Genomic DNA, 8,438 nt, shown 5'->3' on the forward strand with positions numbered 1-8,438 from the left:
TGTCTGGGCTCCTGTTGGGGGCGTCCCCTTTAGGTGTCTTATTATTCCTGGGAGGAGGTGGGGCCTCCTTCCGGGGAGCCGGGGGTGTGTTCTGTCGCTTCAGCGCAGGCCTTCACAAGGGCCCCTTGGATACACCCGCACAGCCGGCCCGAGAGAGAAGCACCATGGCGGCCAGGGAGGCGGACGGTCCCCTCCGTCCACAGGAAGGCCGTGTGGACACGGCGCTGTGAGGCCGGGAGGGGAGGCTGGTAAGGAGGCTGGTTCTGACTTGAGGGGCCAGAGGCGGCTTCGTGGGAGAGGCTGCTGGAGCCTGACCCTGATGGCGGAGAGGATTTGGGGCTAGGGGAGGCCAGAGGGCAGTCGGGGGGACAGGAGGGAGAGAGGAGCCTGGGAAGGGAAGGGAGGGCCCGGGGTCACTTTAGTGACCGGTGATGGCCTGAGGGGGGCCGAGAGAGTGAAGGCTGTGGGAGGAACCTGAGGGGGGCCTTGGGAAGAGGGGCAGTTGCTGTGACCCCCAGACCTGCGTCTCCACTGGGGGTTGGAGTTGGGGAGCCCACCAGGCCGGCCTAGAGGGGCTCGGGGGAGCCCTGGCAGCTGGAGTGTGAGGACAGGCAGAGGGGGATCCACGGGGCGGGCGGCTTTCCTGTGGCATCTGGAGCCTCCGCCAGCCGACAGCTCGCCCACAGGGGTCCACTCTCGGCCACTCGGGTGACAGGGAGACCCAGAGGAACGAAGAAACCTCGCATGTGAGAGTTCTCCCGTTGCCGAGAATCTTTCCTTGTCCCTCACAGTTTTGGGGGCTGTGGCATTTTAGGGGTGTGGGGTCCTCCTGAAGGGAAGGCTCTCTAGGGCTCCTAGGGCACTGGATTGAGGCTTAAGGGGCCCTTTCCCCACTGTGGGGAACCCCACACAGTTGCGGGGTCAGGGGTGGGGCAGGGGGAGGAGCTTCCTCAGGGAAGGTCCCGCTGCGGCTCAGCCAGGTGGGCCAACAGCGCAGGTGGGCGGTGAGGCCCCTCAGCCAGCGTGGGTCTCAGGCGTTTGGTAATGAAAGAACTTTCCGAGGCAGCTGCGCTCCCAGCTTTCTTTAAGGGGTGCCCAGGTGTCAGAACGGGGCCCAGAGGGTTTGGAAGTTTCCTTGTCCTTCCGTCCAGGACAAAGAGCCCCATGAAGTCCGGCTAGACCTAGCCCCAAGCCCACCTCTCCCACCCTCGCTTCTACTCCACCAGCAGAGTTTCCTGCTAGAACGACCTTGAGGTGGCGGGTGGGGTCTTTTGGTTTTGGTTTTGTTTTTGTTTTAATTCAATTTTATTGAGCTATATTCACAAACCATACAGTCATCCACAGTGTATGATCAGTTGTCACAGTTCCATCATATAGTTGTGCATTTGTCACCACAACTTTTTTTTTAAACAACAACAAACTTTTTATTATGAAAAATTTCAAACATGTAGAGAAGTACAAACTGGTATAATTAACCCCCATTTGCCTACCACCTAGCTTTATTATCAAGCTGTCATATTTGCTTCCTTTTTATGAGGTATTTTTTAAAGTTACAGAAATCATGACATTTAACTTATAAAATTTTTAGTAATTATTTCTAAAAGATGAGGACGCTTTCATACATAACCACCATATGGTTATTACATCTAAAAAATTAACAGTAATTCCTTCTTTGATCTAACTACCAACCCATTTTGGAGTTGGCTCGATTGAACCAAGAAACACAGTCTCACCATGTATTGCATTTGGTTGTTTTGATTATTTTTTTTTTTTTTATATAAAAACATAAAAGTGAAAACTTTCCAAGTACAATTTAACAAGTAGTTAGCACATTTTAAAGAATATAGGTTACAATTCCACAGTTTCAGGTTATTTCCTTATTGTGAAATATATATACAGAAAGACATGGCTTTCAAACGGCAATTTAACAAGTAGCTATAGAACAAATTTCAAAGGATTTTATGGGTTACAGTCCCATTATTTCAATTCTTTCTTTCTATCCTAATACCCTAGCAACTATGAAAAAGCAAATTATATAAAGATTCAGTATTCATAATCCTTGGCTAAATTCCATCTTGTCTGTTGCTACCCCTCCCCCTAGTTTAATCACTTTCCCGATCTTCAGGAATGTCTAGGCAGGGACCACCCTGACCTGTTCATGTGGAAAAGGTGTTGACATTATGGGAAAAGGGGACACATCTGGTTGATGTTCTTGAAGAGGCTGTTACCTCTGGGTTTTGGGACTTAGCTGGCACAGGAGGTCTCTGGAGGATCTAAGTTTAACAGTCGTCACTTCCATCCATTACCATACCTTTGAATTCACCGTCATTAAAATATCACAATCAATTTTTGAACATTTTCATTACTACACAAAAAAAGAATAAAAATAAAATTAAAGTGAAAAAGAACACCCAAAACATCCCATCCCCCATCCCTCCCTATTATTCATTTACTTTTTGACCTCACTTTTCTATTCTTCTGTCCATACACTGTATAAAGGGAGTGGGAGCCACAAAGTTTCACAATCACACAGTCACACAGTGTAAGCTATATAGTTACACAGTTGTTTTCAAGAATAAAGGCTACTGGGTTGCAGTTCAACAGTTTCAGGTATTTCCTTCTAGCTATTCCAATACACTAAAAAACTAAAAAGGGTTATCTACGTAATACATAAGAATAACCTCCAGAGTGATTTCTCAACCCTATTTGAAGTCTCAGCCACTGAAACTTTATTTTGTTTCATTTCTGTTCCCCCCTTTGGTCAAGAAGGCGTTACAATCCTACAATGCCAGGTTCAAGATCATTCCTGCAAGTCATGTCCCACATTGCCAGGGAGATTTACACCCCTGGGAGTCATGTCCCATGTAGCGGGGAAGGCAGTGAGTTCACCTGTGGGCTTAGAGAGAGAGGCCACATGTGAGCAACAAAAGAGGTTCTCTGGGGGAGACTCTTAGGCACTATTTTAAGTGGGCTTAGCCTCTCCTTTGCAGTAACAAGCTTCATAAGGGCAAGCCTCAAGATCAAGGGCTCAGTCTTCTAAACTGGTAGTCCCCAGTGCTTCTGAGAGTATCAGTAACTCCCCAAGTGGAGAAGTTTAATATTTCCACATCCCCCCCACCCCGTTCCCTCAAGGGGGCTTTGCAAATATATTTTTATTCTATGCCCAAATTACTCTGGGATGTTTGGGGGCTTCACACTAACTTGTACAAACCAACTAGGTTTCACTCTCTATTCAGCGTTCCATGTAATTATATTGTTTGAATAAACTGACCATAGAAGTTAAATTATATAGTGTGTTACAAAAAATATAGATTTCGCACCTAATAAACATCTCTTCCTTGGGCCTAACACAGAAGTTGAAGTTTTAAAACACCCTCAATATCGTCCTTTACTTTAGTCCTAACAAGTACATTTAGTTCATAGCTCTAATCAAAGTCTGATCTCTTTTTCAGCTTCTTTTTAACAGTTGCTGTGTGGGGTAATGCTGACAGTCATAGCTGCTGGGCTCTGGCTCTGAGTCTCAGGTGTCACACAGATACAGAAGTTATGGGGACTGACCAGCTCAGCATCTCAGAATTTAGAAATAACCATTACAACTCATGAATAGATGTGACTGCTAAGAGCTTTATAATCTAGCAACCTTCACCATAAGCCTTCCCGATAACCTGTGCTCTCAGACTCAATCCTCCGAGTTTGCACATTATAGTTAGTCCGTATTAGCGAGGCATTATAATGTTTTTCTTTTCGATTCTGGTTTATTTCACTCAGCGTACTGTCCTCAAGGTTGTTCCCCTAGGTGCACACCTCACAGGGTTCTGTCCTAATAAAGCTGCTGGTGTCCCTCACTCGGCCTTCCCCACCCACTCGCCCCAGCACCACACTCAGGCCCATGAACACATCCTGTTTCTGTCATGTTGCCAAGGCTCCGTCTTGTTTTGTACATCGTTAGTTCATTCTTACGCAGCGTTCATTCCCCAAGTCCACGGGCAGGTGCTGGGTGGAGGATGCGGGCCGGGAGCAGGTGGGCCCAGCCTCCAGGGCCGTCCAGCCACCAGCGAGGAGCCGACGGCAGCGCCAGGGGCCCTCGGTGCCCGTGGGACTGTGAGGGTCAAGAAAGGCTTCACGAAGGAGAGATTCCCCCTGGGCCTTGCAACACGGGGAGGCCCTGGTGGGAGAAGGATGTGCAGGCGCACCCCGGAGGCACCGCGGGCTCTGTTCCGGAACACCGCAGTAAAACAGGCATCGCATGCAGCAAGTCACACACATTTTTTGGTTTCCCAGTGCACATAAAAGTTATATTTACACTATATTGTGGTTTATTGAGTGTGTAGTAGCCTTATGTCTAAAAATCAAAGTACACACTTTCATTAAAATGTGACACACAGACATGATGAACACATGTGCTGTTGGGAAAATGGTGCCCGTAGACTTCTGGGCGCAGGTTGCCACAAACCTTCAATTCGTAAGAAAGGCAATAAAGCAAAATGCAGTGAAACGAGGTGGGCCTGCCGTCGACGGCGTGAAAGCGGGAGAGGGAGCCTGGCTTTGGAGGACACTGAGTTGGTGTTTTGAGCAGTGGGGACACCCCCGGGGTGGGGGGTAGCAAGCAATCAGGTGGGTGGGCCCGGCCCCTCCTGGAATACCAATGTTAAATTTTCTGATCCATGAACACAGAAGGTCTTTCCATTTATTTATGGCTCCTTTAATTATTTTGAATGTTTTATAGTTTTCAGTGTTCTATATTTTCAGTTTTGCACTTCTTTTATTAATTTCATTCCTAAGTATCTTATTCTTTTTAATGCTATCAGATGAAATTTTCTGTTTCATTTTCTGATTGTTCATTACTAATGTATAGAAATACAATTTCTTTTTAATGCAGTTTTATTGATATATATTCACAAACCCCATGCAATCCATCCGAAGCATACAGTCAATGGCTCACAGCATCATCTCTCAGTTGGGCATTCATCACCATCTGGTCTCCAGAATGTCTTCTCTGAGATCTTATGAGCTTAAGGGAAGGAAATAAGATAGTTACCCAAATAATAAAAGGCCATACTAGAGAAACATATTTAAAAAATGCAATGGAAATTCAAAGGACAGGATTGAAGGGGTCAGGAGAGCTATTCTGGGAACGCTTTGAGGGCCCTGAGAAACAAAACAGAGGAGTGGCAGGCAGAGGCCAAAATATCCCCTCTAATGTTGACTGAGAGGCTGGTTTGGAAGACATGGATTTAGGTCTATTAACTTTATGCCACTGTTCTGGTTTGCTAAAGCCGCTGGAAATACAATATACCAGAAATGGATTGGCTTTTACAATGGGGGTTTATTAGTTCACAAATTTACAGTTCTAAGGCCATGAAACTGTCCAAATTAAGGCATCAGCTAGAGGACACCTTCTCTGAGGAACCTGTCAGCTGAGAAGTCACGTGGCTGGTGTCTCCTGGTCCTTTGCTCCCGGGTCCTTTGCTTTCCCATGATAACCTGTGCTTCTGATTCCAGTGGCTTCTCCTTAGGCATGTGTGGGTTCGCACTTAGCTTCTCCAGGGCAAACTCTGGGCTTCATCTCTTAGCTTAGCATCTCCAAACTTCCTTCTGGCTGCATCTCCAAGCATCTGGGTCTGTGTTGGCTCTGATTTCAACGGCTGTCTCCAACATGTCTCTGGGCATTTTCTCTCCAAGCATCTCTGTGTTCTCTTCAAAATGCCTCCGCCTTTTATCATCTCATAGAGGACACCAGTAAACGAATTGACCCACGTTGAATGGGCAGGGTCACATCTCCATGGAAACAATCTAATCAAAAGGTCCCACCCTCAATTGGGTGGGCCACATCTCCATGGAAACGACCTAATCAAAAGGTCCCAGCCACAGTAAGTCCGTACCCCAGGGCTGGGTCAGAAGAACATGGCTCTTCTGAGGTACAGGATAGACTCAAGCCAGCAGAACCACTGATACAAACCTCACAAGGGGTCACACTAACCCACCCAGTGCTGGTAGCTCTCGGCCAGGGAAGGCTCCCCTGCACCCCTGAAGAGCAGAGCCCACCTTGGCAACGACAGTGGGATTCCCGCACCCTGAGAAGTGAAGTTCTGTAAAATGACTAGTGCCCCGCCTCTCCCCCTTTACCTATCAGAGCAGTCTACCATCTCCCCTGGGGCAGGTAACTAAAGGGATGGAGAGAGGCCATGAGTGTTCCCCTAGTGGGGCTCCCTGCACATGGAAGGGTTCTCCAGGGAAATTAGGAGATTTTTATGAACATTGTCTCATGTGACTGTGGGAATGGATGAATTTACCTGGGAATTCTGATGAAGGTTTTCAATGCTGGGAACTCCGATGAAGGTTTTCAATGAACTCCCCAGGGGCAGCTGGCTGATGCCAAGATGGAAATTCTCCCTTCTGACTGCTGCCATCATCACTTCTTTGAAGGCCTTCGACTGATTGGATGAGACCTCTCTCATGGCCGAAGGCCTTCTCCTCAGTTGATTGTAGATGTCATCAGCCATAGATGCAATCAACTTACTGGTGATTTAAATCCATGAAATGTCCTCACAGTAACAGTCAGGCCAGTGCTTGCTTGACCAAACATCTGGACACCATAACCTGGCCAAGTTGACACATGAACTTCACCATCAAGAAGGAAGAGTCAAGTGTTCCCCCAAAGGTTTATAAGGAAGGAGGCATTTAAAATGGGCCTGCCTAGGTAGCCTTCAGGCCCATACTCTCAGACATAGCTTCTGTCACCCCCACTATCAGTGAGAGCTGACCCTTGTCCCACACTGGGCTGTGTTACTAGAGGGCAGTACCTCTAGACCCTGGTAGTTGGGCCTTGCTTGCTCATTCATGATGGAGCATCTCTGTACCCTAAACATGATGGGTTGAATCACATCCCTTATAATGCAGATGTGTTCAAGTCCTAACTTCTGCTGTGTGGGTATAGACTCGTTTGTAAATGGGATCTTCAAATATCTTATTTAGATGAGGCCCAAAAGCATCAGAGCGGGCTTCATCCAACACAACTGGAGTCCTTATCAGAAGAATCAGAAGACATCCAGGCAGAGGCATAGATGATTGGGCAGAAGCCAAAGGAAGAGACAGGAGACGGATGGCAGGTGATGGAAGCAGAGGCTGGGCCAGCACCAGAAGAGTGTAGACATCGGAGAACACACGGCCTGCAGATGCCTCGATTTTGGACTCCTAGCCTCCAAAACCGCAAGACAGCAAGTTCCTGATGCTTAAGGCGACCAGAATGTGGTATTTTGTCATAGCAGCCCTGGCAAACTCAGACACCGAGATCTCTCCCAGCCCCAGAACTGGGTCCCTGCTGCCCCTGCTGTGCCTCTTCCCGTCGTGGTGGCCTGGCCAGATCTAGGATGTGGCAGTCACTGAAGCTAAACCAGAGACATCCCGGCCACAGAGCAGGAAGGAAGCAGTGGGGAGTCGTGGCCTTCTTGTCACTCCCGGGCCCCAGGCTCTCTGCTGTCCCTCTGGGGCGACAGGTGGAGGTGAGGCTGCTGGAACAGGTATTCTCCCCAGGGGTCCTGGAGGAGGTGGCCTAGGCGTTTTGGGCCCTGTGGTTCCTCTGCAGTCCTCAGGCCTCGGAGGCAGAAACAAATGCTTTCTTGAATGGTCCTCAGGCTGTGGATTAAGGGGAACCTACCAGCTATGAAGAAAGCGATTGTGCAGACTGCTGAGTCAGTGTGTGAACAACTGTAGACGGTGGCCACACTGAGCCCATGAGCAGGGCCTTGGACCACATACAGATTTTGAAGGGAGCAAAAAGGCACCCATGTCTGCCCTTTGGTCCAACAGTTGGGGCCCAGGGGTTGCATCAGAGTCAAATAACCTCCCCTCAAGTGCTGGGGGAAAGGGGCCAAGGCAAAGAATATCAGCCTCTGACGTCAACTTGGAGGAGCCCATTGGCCTGCTGGGAAAATCCTCAGGTGTGAGCCACCTAAGAAGTGATTTCCACACATGGCTGCTAAGTCACAGGCACTCCCCAACTCCCTGCGAGGGCCCTAAACTGGAGGCGGTAGTTGCCAGTCCTGGACCTGGTACCTGCAGGTGACGAGGGAGGGCAGAGGTCCCCCTGCGGAGGGACCCCAGAGAAGGACAGCTGGGAAGGGCATGCAGGGAGTGCCCCCAGCCCTGCCAGGCAGCAGGCAGCCGCGCCCGGACCAGTGCCTGTGGTCTGGACGGGGATCCCCTACTGAGCCCGATGATGCAGTGGGTCTCAGGCTGGGCTCCCTGGAGATCAGCATGCAGGGTATTTAGGGTGCTCAGGGGGTCCGTGTGGGAATTCTGTAGATAAAATATTGTAAACTAGAATGTCTCGCTTTGCAGTGCTATGCTCTTGCACGCAGCCCATTCCACTCCCACGGCCAGGCTTATCTGTTGTCTACTTGCCTGTCGATCTTTGTGTCATAAAGGTCAAAACATCC

Source organism: Choloepus didactylus, chromosome 17 (assembly GCF_015220235.1).
Source record: "Choloepus didactylus isolate mChoDid1 chromosome 17, mChoDid1.pri, whole genome shotgun sequence".
Lineage (NCBI taxonomy): Eukaryota > Metazoa > Chordata > Mammalia > Pilosa > Megalonychidae > Choloepus > Choloepus didactylus.